The sequence below is a fragment of the Rhinopithecus bieti genome, unplaced genomic scaffold, assembly GCF_001698545.2.
Source record: "Rhinopithecus bieti isolate Rb0 unplaced genomic scaffold, ASM169854v2 scaffold_9615, whole genome shotgun sequence".
In the NCBI taxonomy this organism is placed as follows: domain Eukaryota; kingdom Metazoa; phylum Chordata; class Mammalia; order Primates; family Cercopithecidae; genus Rhinopithecus; species Rhinopithecus bieti.
The window spans coordinates 543,576-556,074 of NW_016806325.1; the positions used below are offsets into that span (position 1 = coordinate 543,576).

The 12,499-nt window shown below is 40.7% G+C and overlaps 1 long non-coding RNA gene across 1 annotated transcript in view; it reads right to left on the bottom strand.

The window, feature by feature from the left end:
• Positions 1-12,499, bottom strand: part of LOC108531849 (uncharacterized) — a 45,936-nt gene that overhangs the window by 9,876 nt on the left and 23,561 nt on the right. Inside the window, exon 2 of the long non-coding RNA XR_001886300.1 lies at positions 9,609-9,737. This is a non-coding gene — a long non-coding RNA (uncharacterized LOC108531849). The remainder of the gene's footprint in view (positions 1-9,608; positions 9,738-12,499) is intronic.

Below are 12,499 nucleotides of genomic sequence, written 5' to 3' on the forward strand. Positions count from 1 at the left end.
ATTTTAAAATTTGTTTTACCAAATACAGCTGTAATATAATCAGCTTATTCCTGGCCAAAACTCACCTAAGGATATCAATTAGGAATTTTCTTGGCTTCCAAAATTAAAAAAAAAAAAAATTTGACTTATAAGTAAGAAGGGTTCTTTTCTCATATTCAAAAAGAGGCCCCAGATGTTGGGAGCAGCACTGGAAGATTCTCTGGCCTTCCCCTCACGTTGAAGAGCCGCTACAGCTTCAGACCCCATCGCCATGCCCTTTGAGGCAGGAATGAGTTGAGGAAGGTCAGGGCCAGCCACACCTGCTCTACATGGGGATAGCAAAGTCTCACTCTGATACCTAGCAGGATTCTGCTAACTTTTTGGCCAGAATTAAGTCACATGACCTCCTTTAACTAGAGGAGACTTGTAGAATAGATGAATTTTAAATTTCAAACTACATTGCCAGGGCTTTCTACTTTCCATTCTTCCTTTTTTTTCTCTCTCTCTAAGTGACAGGATCTCAGCCAGGCACAGTGGCTCATGCCTATAATCGCAGCACTTTGGGAGGCAGATCACCTGAGGTCAGGAGTTCCAGACCAGCCTGACCAACATGGTGAAACCCCGTCTCTACTAAAAATACAAAAATTAGCCAGGCATGGTGGTGTGCGCCTGTAGTCCCAGCTACTCAGGAGCCTGACACACGACAATCACTTGAACCCGGGAGGCAGAGGTTACAGTGAGCCAAGAGCACACCATTGCACTGGACTGCACTGGAGACTCTGTCTCCAGGCTGGGGTGCATAGGTGCAATCATAACTCACTGCAGCATCAAACTCCTGGGCTCAAGATCCACCTTAGCTCCCAAGTAGCTGGGACTACAGGTGCAAGCCACCATGCCTGGCTACTTTCTACCCTTCTGCTTTTACTCTTCATCCGCAGTTCAAAAGACATTCTCTCTTTACTTCAACAAACTAAATTGCATAGTTCCTACAGTAGTCTGCTTAGCAATTAACCCTGTAATGAAATCTTCTCAGATTATTTCCACATAATACATTCCTCATTTTCTAATAATGTATATGCACAGGTTGTACCATCACAGCAGCTATTTATGTATCTACTGCTCTATTATAATAGACCTTTCTTTTTTAGTTTATTTCCTGTGCTCCTCAGAAACAAGTTATTTTTATAATCCCTCCATGTCTTGAGAGAACTGTGCCTAGTGATGTCTGCTTAGTTGAACTGAGAAAAACACAGACTGTGTCACCCTATTCTTCTCTGCTATGCAGAGTGGCATGTGCAAAGCTCTGTACAGCTCTGTACACAGCCCAAGCCTACATCTCATTGATGCCATTGTTTACACAGCAAACTCTTTCTGACATGTTGGATGCTTGATATTCATACAAATCACAAGGACCGCAAATACAAATCATAATTGCAGATGTCATACATTTCAGTGGTCTCTGTTGAAGGATTGAATTTGAGTGGTTTGCACAGCATCCAAGGAATTTTCCCGAGGAAACTTGTGATTAGAATGAGGCTACAATATTCCATCTCTTAGAAGGGTTGCCAGGAAATGAACATGCTGCATGCATGACAAGCATGAATACTGACAAGCATGAATCCTGAGAATCAGTGGCTTGGAACTCTGCGGCTAGAAGCGTGAAAGTGCAGGCACTAGGCAAACCCCATAGCAGGCAGCGACATGTGGGTTAGTTTATAGGGAAAAGAATCAACAAACTACTTATTATGTGTATTTTCTCTCCCTCTGGCTTCTCAGCCTTCTGTTTCAAGTTATTTTTACACTCATCTCACACTCTGTATTTTTCAGACATGCATTAACAAATTAGAAAGATGACTTTGTACTGGCATTTCATGTTTCTCCTGATGGATGTATCCCCGAAACGTATGTGTGAAATACATTAGTTTGAAAACATCACAAGTGGTGAAGTTGGTGATTCAGGAATTAGGAGGTCAAACATGAAAAAAAAACAGTGAAAAACCGGAAAGGATTAAAAAACCTACGGGGAAAAAAACTATGATGACACACAGGGAAAGTGAGAAATATCAGTTACAATAGTCAAATTCAAAAGTCAAAAATAGATTCTGCCTCTTTATGGCATAACTTATCCATGTAGCACATTTCTGAGGAAGCATTCTCTTCTTCAAACTGTAGCTATGTCCACAAACAAGTTTAAGGGGAGAAAAGTCTACCAAAATAACATGAAATTATTATTTTAAATGACTTGATGCTAAGTGGCCCCTGTGACTTAATTTTTCATTTTCAACTAGTTGGCGTACAATCAAGTCAGCTGCTTACATGGACAAAAATACAATGCACATCTTATTCACAAATATGTGGTTTATGTATTCTCTCATTCTTGATGTGCATGCAGAAGGAATAAAGGATCTTCTTGGAAAAAAAGTGTTTACCACACCTGGTAAGTTGCCATTGTTCACCTTCCACCTAATTGTGTTATTTTGGTCTTCAAGGTCCTGCAGTACTTGGAAGCAATTCCTTAATAGTCAGACAAGGGCACATTGCCATGTTTCCATTGTCAAGGTTGCAGAACGTACTACTGTTAAACACTTTTTAGAAGGACGAATATTTAAATACAAATCTTTTTTTTTTTGAGGTGGAGTCTCGCTCTGCCGCCCAGGCTGGAGTGCAGTGGCCGGATCTCAGCTCACTGCAAGCTCCGCCTCCCGGGTTCACGCCATTCTCCTGCCTCAGCCTCCCGAGTAGCTGGGAGCACAGGCGCCCGCCTCGCTGCCTGGCTAGTTTTTTGTATTTTTTTAGTAGAGACGGGGTTTCACCGTGTTAGCCAGGATGGTCTCGATCTCCTGACCTCGTGATCCGCCCGTCTCGGCCTCCCAAAGTGCTGGGATTACAGGCTTGAGCCACTGCGCCCGGCTTAAATACAAATCTTGTTTTAGGAAAGTGCTCCATAGAAAGTAAGTTGGGGAAAGTACCAGAGTCATTTCTATCAAAAGATATATTTCAGGTTCTGGGAGAATTTGCTAAAAATAAAAAAAAGAAAGAAAATTAAAAGAGAGAGAGAGAGAGAAAGATCTGTTCAGATTCGTTTCAACAACCAGTGGTTTCTACGGGATGTAAAACTTTCCTTTAGCCAAGAGAAGGAGAGATCATACTCATACCATATGACTTCCTGGTGGAATGTGGAAACCCACCATTCAGATGATCATTTGAAACATCATCTTCCCCTTTTTAAGATTTTAAAAGATACAAAACAAAATACACTCATGACCCAGCTATTCCACTTTTAATATATACCCAAGAAAATTAAAAACATATGTCCACACAAATAGCCATATGAATATTAATAGCAGCATGATTCATAATAGCCAAAAAGGAAACAACCCACATATGCGCCAGCTGACGAATGGATTCACAAATGTGATACACTCATACAATGGAATATTATGCAGCATAATAAGGAATGAAGAACCGATTCATGCTATAAACACGAACGAACTGGGAAACATTATTCTAAGTGAAACGTCAGATACAAAAGGTCACATACTGTGTGATTCCATTTGTATGAGGTGCCCAGATCAGGCAAATCCATAGAGATGGAAGGTGGATTACGGGTTCCCAGTGGCTGAGAGGAGAAGGAGAATGGCGAGTGAGGGCTAATGGATAATGGGACTTTCAGGGTGATGATAAACATTTTAAGAATTAGATGTGTGGAAAGTTGCATAACTTTGTGGCTATACTAAAAACGACTAAATTGTACACTTTAAAGGGGTAAATGTTATGGTATATGAATTATATCTCAACAAAGAAATTACTCAAAAAATATTCCTGGTACCAAATGACTGTTAACATAAAAGTGACGTTATCACATAGATGTCTCTGAGATAGAGCTCCCAAATACCACATACGTGTTTAAAAGAAACTGAAAACGAGCCTATTTCAATATGGTGAAAATTTTAATGAACTAAAAAACGTTTGTTTCTAGTTCCTTCCACATAGAGAGCATCATTTCTCTGCCAATTAAAGCAACTAAACCTAAACTGAAATTATACAGATTCACAGGGTCTGCAGTGGGCAAGTCTATGGATGGGGCCTGGTGGTCTCTGCCCCTCCTGTCTCATCTCTGGGATTTTCCTGTTGTTTTGTTTGAGTGCCCTTCAGGTACTGAGTGCTTTTATGAAGTTGTGCACTATTCTTTCTCCATACCTATGTCTGCCTCCACACTGCCTTTGAGAAGAACATCTCTGCTCTCAGCTTAACCAAAGCTTGAAATTTGGGGTCCCATGTTTTAGCTGCTATCAGTTCAACCTAAAGAATGACAGGCGAAATTTCAGGCAAGCAGAGAGATATCCTTGTGCTTATCAAGAAAAGCACTGAGGAGACAGCCTATAGTGGACCCATTCTTAGTTCTTAGCATGGCATCTGTCCTCTCTGGCAGTATCGGTTGGCCATATCATAGGTTTAAATGGCTGGATATTCAATATCTCACAGGGAGCAATCTCCAGATGATTGAATTATAAGTAAGAGGCCAGGAAACTTTGGTAGTTTAGTGAACATTTTTTTCTTTTTTCTTTTGTTTTTTTTTTTTTTGAGATGGAGTCTCCCTCTGTCGTCTAGGCTGGAGTGCAATGGTGCGATACCGGCTCACTGTAACTTCTGCCTCCCAGGTTCAAGCAATTTTCCTGCCTCAGTCCCCCGAGTAGCTGGGATTACAGGCACGTGCCATGACACATGGCTAATTTTTTTATTTTTCAGTAAAGACAGGGTTCCACCATGTTGACCAGGCTGGTCTCAAACTCCTGAGGTCAAGTGATCCACCCACCTTGGCCTCCCAAAGTTCTGGGATTATAGATGTGAACCACTGCGGCCAGCCTAGTGAACATTTGTTATGTTAAACCAAATGCTATTCAATAAGTTTTAGCTTCAAGTGGGCTGAATTTCACATCATTATGAATAATAAATTTAAGGTGTAGACCCTATGCTGCCTTCACAATCATCCCTTCATTCCCTCTTCCTTTAAGTTGTTTTCTGCCTAGGAGGTTACTCAGGCCCTTGCACATGTGGTCTCCTGGCAGCAGATCCATCTCTGACATTTGCAGGTGGTGCAACAAGTGTACAGATGAAGGCCTCCATCCTTCCAACTCATAGTTTGTATCTTTTATGTTCTTAGCTGCTGCTTAGTCCTGCAACTTGACCCCCATGCACACTCATGTGTATGAACATTGTCCCTTCTACCCAGGAGCCTGCGAAGAGTTGCCTTTTGGACTTTCTCAGGTTAGAAGTGCAGTTAACAGCTGTCATGCTATGACTTGAAGAGTAGCCCACACAGGCTGTGGAAGGGGTAGAGTATTTGGGAGAGAAAGTTCAGAGTTCAAGGTGCCCAAAGGATGGAGTAGAAGGTAGTGCCTTGGTTCCAGGTGGGCATGACTCTTTCACTTCATGGGTCTCTCTCCTCTTAAAACTAAAGCAGACACCTCAGGCTAGGATACCATTTGCCTGGGTCCAAGGGGAGAACTGTCTGGAAATCTTATTCTACCAGTCTTTCAGCCAGATCCAGCCATGGAGCTGTGTCTTAACCCTGAGAGGAAGCAGAGTTATGCCTTAAGCCAGCTCCTAAATCTACATCGTTTTCTTTGCAACTGGACACATTTTATTAATATATTTATCTGTATTGCATGTAAATAGGAAAGAGGACCCTGGCAAATTCTCTTGTTAGAGGAAGACAAGAAGTCCATGAGATTTGGGGAAACCAGGCCAAGGTTTGGGTCCAAAAGGCACCTCCTTCAAACACATGCACACCCATTTTTCCACATGTGAGTAATTACTAAACTCTCTTTGGCCCTCACCGAGACAACCAGCAGGACTCAGGAGTTTAATAAATTTTTCTCACTTCTATGGAGCAGTAACACCGAGTTTTTATTTATCAGAAACTTAAAATGTTTTTTAATTCTGTGGGAGTAATTTAGAAATTGGTGTGAAGTGTAATTGATTTTTATAAACATGCATATTATAGATTTTTCATTAATAAGCATTTGCATTGTAATTTGTTTGTGCATGAGTGCCCTGGACTTTCCAGGTGCTAATGAACAAAATGCTAGAGTGTGCTTTCTACAAAGCGAAATTCATTATTTCCTTTTCTATTTTAACTCTTTTCTCAAAATGAGAACAAGAGAAAGCTATTGGAAAGATAATTTCTGGAAAGAAAGGTGAACTCAGCTCTTTTGATAATTATGTTTTCCTCTCAATCTTGTTTAGCAAAAGCTGAAGAACTTGTCTGTCACACTGCCGATACTTTCTCTAATTAGTCCTGGCTTCATATATATGTGTATATACACACATATGAAATACTCTTTCATGTATAATATGAAAAGAGTACTTAGCGTGATTGTTTGTACTGCATATAATTAAGTAGGGCTGTGTCCTGGTCTATCATCACTAGAGGCTGCCTTCTGAGAAATTACTCCTGACTTAACCACACAATTTATTCTACACTGTGGTGCCTTCAGGGATACGCCCTTCTGCAGTACATAGTTTTCTCAGACAGACCAGAAATGATTACCAAGGGAGGGACCTCTTCCCGTAAGACCTCTCTTTTCATTTCTTTGATATGTGTGCATTGATCCTTAAGACTCCTGTAAGTCCTCATCTGGACTGCTACTTTAATTTGCAGAGCCCGAGTAAAAACACACACAAGAAAACCCCTCAAAGTCCCTTCAAAAAGCAGGAGTGGTGGTGGGGAGAGGAGCAGAAGATTTCCTTTCTTTCTCTTTTGGCCTGTCATGGGGTCTCTTACTTGCTATTTAATTTCATGCTTTCTCTGATATAGGGGTATTCACAGGGTGAGTGCAGATGGTCCCAGGTAGCTCAGGCCTGCCCAGCCACTTGGTGCATGGGATGTGTGCACCCAGCTTCTACTCCCCCTGCAGGCCCAGGCCACTACCTGCCCAAATGGCTATAGTCACTTGAAGGGGGTTGGGGAGCAGAGAGTGGAGGGGTGGGAGATCATGAGAGTGGATGAGCAAGCTCCTCACCCCTTTGTTCCATTGTCCTTCTGGACTTTGCTTACAAAACTCCAAGATGAAATTGTTACACATTTTAAGGGGCTCGTGAAAGATGGGCAACTCTCCTATTATAAAAGAACTCCACAGAAGCTTCCATAACTTCTGTGCCAGGCCAACAGTGCTCTGATTTCCTTTCTTTCTGCCCCCAGTGATTATCCAGGGACTACAGATGGGGTCAGCAGCATGCCCAGTCACCTGCATTGCCTAATGAACGTTCGGCTGACTGCCTCAGCATCCCCTGGGCAGAGGTGAGGAGTCATGGTTTACAGCCTGATATGGTTAGGATTTGTGTCCCCACCCAAATCTCATCTTGAATTGTAATCCCCACGTGTCAAGGGAAGGAAGTGATTGGATTATGGGGGCGGTATCCCCCATGCTGTTCTCATGATAGTGAGTGAGTTCTCACGAGATCTGGTGGTTTTATAAATGATAGTTTCTCCTGCACTCTCACATGCTCTCTGTCACCTACCACCATGTAAGATGGACTTCTTTCCCCTTCTGCCATGATTGTAAGTTTCCTGAGGCCTTCCCAGCCATGCAGAATTGTGAGCCAATTAAATTTGTTTCCTCTATAAGTTACCCAGTCTCTGGCAGTTCTTTATAGCAGTGTGAAAACAGACTAATACATAGCTTAAGTCTGGATTTATCTTGGCCTTCACTCCTCAAGCAGTCCAGGCATGGTGGCTCACGCCTGTAATCCCAGCACTTTGGGATTGATCCCTGGAGTCCAGGAGTTCAAGAACAACCTAGTGAGACTTTGTCTGTACTGAAAACAAAAATTTTTTAAAAATTAATGAAATATGAAGTTCCCACTCCATAGTTTAATAACACATGCACTATTATGTGGTTTTACTTTTCTCACAGAAAAGGTATACATACAGAAAATGCAAAACATCTAGAACAGAAGAAAATAAATCACCAGAATTGCCATCTTACTATCCAGAAATAATTACTTAGCATTTTAGCGTATGTATTTTGGTCTTTTTACATATATGGCTATGGTGCTTATGTTATTGAGATATTTTAAATATTGCTTTAAAACATACTTTCATTTGCTCAATAATACACCATGAATATCTTCCATATATTATTATTAATGTGAAACATTATTTGAAAACTTTTGGCTGCATACCACTCACCCGGGAGCATGTGGGAAATAAAGATTCTAAAGTCTCTCACTCACAGAGATTCTCATTCATAATCTCATATGGGGACTCATAAATCTGATATCTGCCTTTTGAAGAAGCACCCCAGAAGATTCTGATGGAGGTGATTCTCAGAGCTTGCTCTGGCAAACACTGAACTATGATAAGATTTTAAAATGCTGCACTGTGTGCCATCATATAGGTGTGCCATAATTTATTAAACCAGTTTCATATTGTTCATTTGACATTAGTTTCTAAATTTTCACTTGCGTGATTAATTCTTCAAATAAATCTTTCTGAACATCTCTAATTATTTCCTTAGGAAAATTCTGCAAAGTAGAATTACTGGGTCAAAGAGAATGCAAATCTGAGCAAAGTAGATGGTAGTGTGAATGAAAAAGCAAATCAGTAAGCTGTAAAATACTACACTACTATGATAGAACAGCTGCCATTTATTGAGGGACTTTTGTATACCCGGCCAGGGGTTCTTAAATTTTCTTGTGATCAGAATCACCTGGATGGCTTGTTAAAACCAGGTTGCTGCTACCTTCTCTCCGTCCCGGTTTAATTCATTAGGATGTGATGGGACTGGGAATCTGCAACTCTAACAAGTCTCCAGGTGATGCAGATACTGGTACTAGGCCAGGCCACACTTTGGACAGCAGTAGACATGTTTCCAGGTGTCTTATTAAACTTCACAGCAGTCTTTTACAGTTGATGATTGAGACGCAGAGAGGGTCTGAGGTTATGAAGCTAATGATGGCAGAGCTGGGATTTGATTCAAAATTTGATGATTCAAAAGCTGATGGTTTTCCCACCAGGCAACCTGGTTTCTTACTTCATTTTACTGCCCACAAATAAAATATTTTAGATGTCTTCCTAACAAGCACTGAAGGTTTCAGTGTCAGCACCACCCCTCCCCCACTCCAATCTATTAGGGACGCATAAGGGAGGAGAGAGGTTAGGAAGTGTTTGGCTGAGAAATTCCTCAGGGGAAACTGGTTGGATGAGTTACACTCCACCATGCACATCAATATGAAGGGCTGCCTCCCTGCCCTGCTGTGGCCTCAATGACATGTGGACATCAAGAGAATAATTTCTCATCTCTTACTGCAACCACATAATAATCCTTCCTTGGAAGAGAGATCTGTCTTCTCCAAAAACCACCACCAAGTTTCTCTACACAATGGCCTAAATAACCTGTTTGTTCCGGCAGCTCAGAAAACAAATTGCGTCAGTGCAGAAAACAAAGCACTCCTATCAAACTGGTTGGTTAATGATACCCAGCAGAGCAAACACCCAGTGGATTGGCAGAACATGAGCCAGACTGGCTTCTAACAGACCCAGCTTAAGATGCCCAGAATCACCAAGTGAATCAGACACATTTCATAACTAAAGACACTCGAAGACCTAATTATGCAAATTTTACCTGTTTGTTACTTTGAGGTCTGGCCATCCTGCTGTCTTTCTGTGTGTTGATGGTTGTGTGTGTAGATTATTTGTGTGTCATTTAGTCTCCATTTATTCATCCTGTGAGCTGAGGATTCTGCTAAGCACCCTACAAGGAGAAAAGGAATACTGTCTGTTTAAAACGTGTTTTGTGTGGCTTCTTGAATAGTGCCCCTGGATGTGGGTACCTGAGAACAATCCATCCTTACTGTTCCATTTCCTAATGGAAAATGCACTACTTCCATCCATGTGAAATACGGTCTGGGATGCTTTGTCATGTAAGACAAGGCAGGCTGTGCATTCCAAGAGATATTTTGTCTAGAGATGATAAGGAGCCTTGCACGCTCTTTGGCTTTATTATTTTCAACAACCCCCTAACTAGATAAGGAAAGGTTTTAGGTCAACAAGACTTGGGAAGTCTGCAGAGGAACTAGCATTCATAATCTGAGTTGCTCCAGCCACCAAAAGTAATGTCAATAATTGACTGTTTTGTGGCTGAAGGACTATAGTAGTTATGATTGTCTGACATAAGAACTATTCAATGACATAAGGCATTTCCTATAATGAAAAGAATTAACATTCCAACTGGATTGTTGTCCTTCAGGAATGCATTCAAGGTATTTCTATGTTAGGCAAGAAATTTGATTAAGAGCCTCTCTCTCTCTCATATGAATGGTCTTTTGTTATTTTTGTTTGTTTGTTTTTTGTTTTTCTTTTTTTTGAGATACTGCTCTGTCACTCAGGCTGGAATACAGTAGCATGATCTCAGCTCACTGCAACCTCTGCCCCCTGGCCTCCCAAGTAGCTGAGATCACAGGTGCACACCACTAAGTCCAGTTAATTTTTGTATTTTTAGTAGATACTGGGTTTTGCCATGTTGGCCAGGCTGGTCTCGAACTCCTGACCTCAAGTGATCCACCCACCTTGGCCTCTCAAAGTGTTGGGATTACAGGTGTCAGCCAAGGTACCTGGCCGTGAATGGTCTTAAAGGAGGAGTTAAAGGGGGTGGGTGAGGAACAAGAATCACAAGTCCAAGGGAGTTTCTGGGTAGGACGTGGGAGAGAGGCTTCTGGTGTGTCAGGAATATATAATCTGTAAAACCACAGCATCTTCCCTCTTACAAACAGTGCTTTCAGTTTTTGCACTGCATTTAGTGTCTTTCACTGCAGAGCTTTTCCCCAAACCCAGCAATTCACAAATTACACATTTGTGGAATTGTTGAAATATTTGTATGTCGTCAAACCTTAGTAAAATGGAATCCAATTAGCTAGAATCATTGTAAAAATTCTATTTTTTAAGAAAATATGAGATGAGAAAATTACCTAAAACAAACACATATTACTGACTTAGTATAAAAAAGGAACTATTTTTTTTTCCAGGATATAGTACACTTTTAATAGAAATTCAGCTTAATATATTTTTAGATTATGATCATTGATAGTGGTAACGATTCCATAAGAATTTCTTTCATCAAAAGAAAATCTCATTGCTATTCTACTAAGAAAATGAGTACTAATAGATTTCAGATATATTCCTAGTAATAAAGATGAAAACAAAAGGAGCTTTCTATTTACCACTGATATAGCCACCAAGTGTAATTAGCCAGTGTACTCTAGTTACCTGTGGTATATGAAAAATTCAACCTATCGATCAGTAATCACACCATGAATACCAAGTACTGTTGGCAAAATTAATATTATATAGATCAGAAAATATAGCCCTAACATTCCCAGATACTAGTGTTAAGTAATCATTAGTAAATCAAAGCTTTACATTGCACTACATATGTATAAGGAAGTGTGAGCCAAATTTCTTTGGAAATGTCACATTCATATTTCCAGAGTCAAACTTATTTGAATATGGAGGCAGTGAGGAGTAATGTGTAATACTTGGGCTCCTATGTTTGGGTTCAGAGTCTCTGGGCTCCTCTGCTTTCATGGCTTCCCAGATGCATGCCTTCAGGCAAATTGTTTCCCTCTGTTCTCTGCAAAATGGGCAGGGCAAGCATCAAGGTTGTAGAGGTGTGAAGATTTAGGGAGATAACGTAAATGAGATGCTTTTCACAAAGCCTGGCACTGAGGAAGCACCAGATTAAGTCTTAGCTATGATCATTAAATTTCCATTTGATTATTCATGCTGTGAATGTATAGATCTGTGTATTTTTTAATTTAAAGGGAAACTGACCATTTGTAGTAAATGTCTGCATAGTAACATGTAGTTTAGCAATAAATACTTAAGAATCAGGCTAACAAAATATTTGGTATTAACACAAGGTTTTATATAGCTATTTATTTACTTATATATTTATGAGGCAGGATCTTGCTCTGTCACTCTGGCTGGAGTAGCTGGGACTACAAGCAAGTGTCACTACATCCAGCTAATGTTATTTATTTATTTATTGTTATTATACTTTAAGTTCTAGGGTACACGTGCACAACGTGCAGGTTTGTTACATATGTATACTTGTACCATGTTGGTGTGCTGCACCCATCAACTCGTCAGCACCCATCAACTCGTCATTTACATCAGGTATAACTCCCAATGCAATCCCTCCCTGCTCCCCCTCCCCATAATAGGCCCCGGTGTGTGATGTTCCCCTTCCTGAGTCCAAGTGATCTCATTGTTCAGTTCCCATCTATGAGTGAGAACATGTGGTGTTTAGTTTTCTGTTCTTGTGATAGTTTGCTAAGAATGATGGTTTCCAGCTGCATCCATGTCCCTACAAAGGACACAAACTCATCCTTTTTTATGGCTGCATAATATTCCATGGTGTATATGTGCCACATTTTCTTAATCCAGTCTGTCACAGATGGACATTTGGGTTGATTCCAAGTCTTTGCTATTGTGAATAGTGCCGCAATAAACATACNT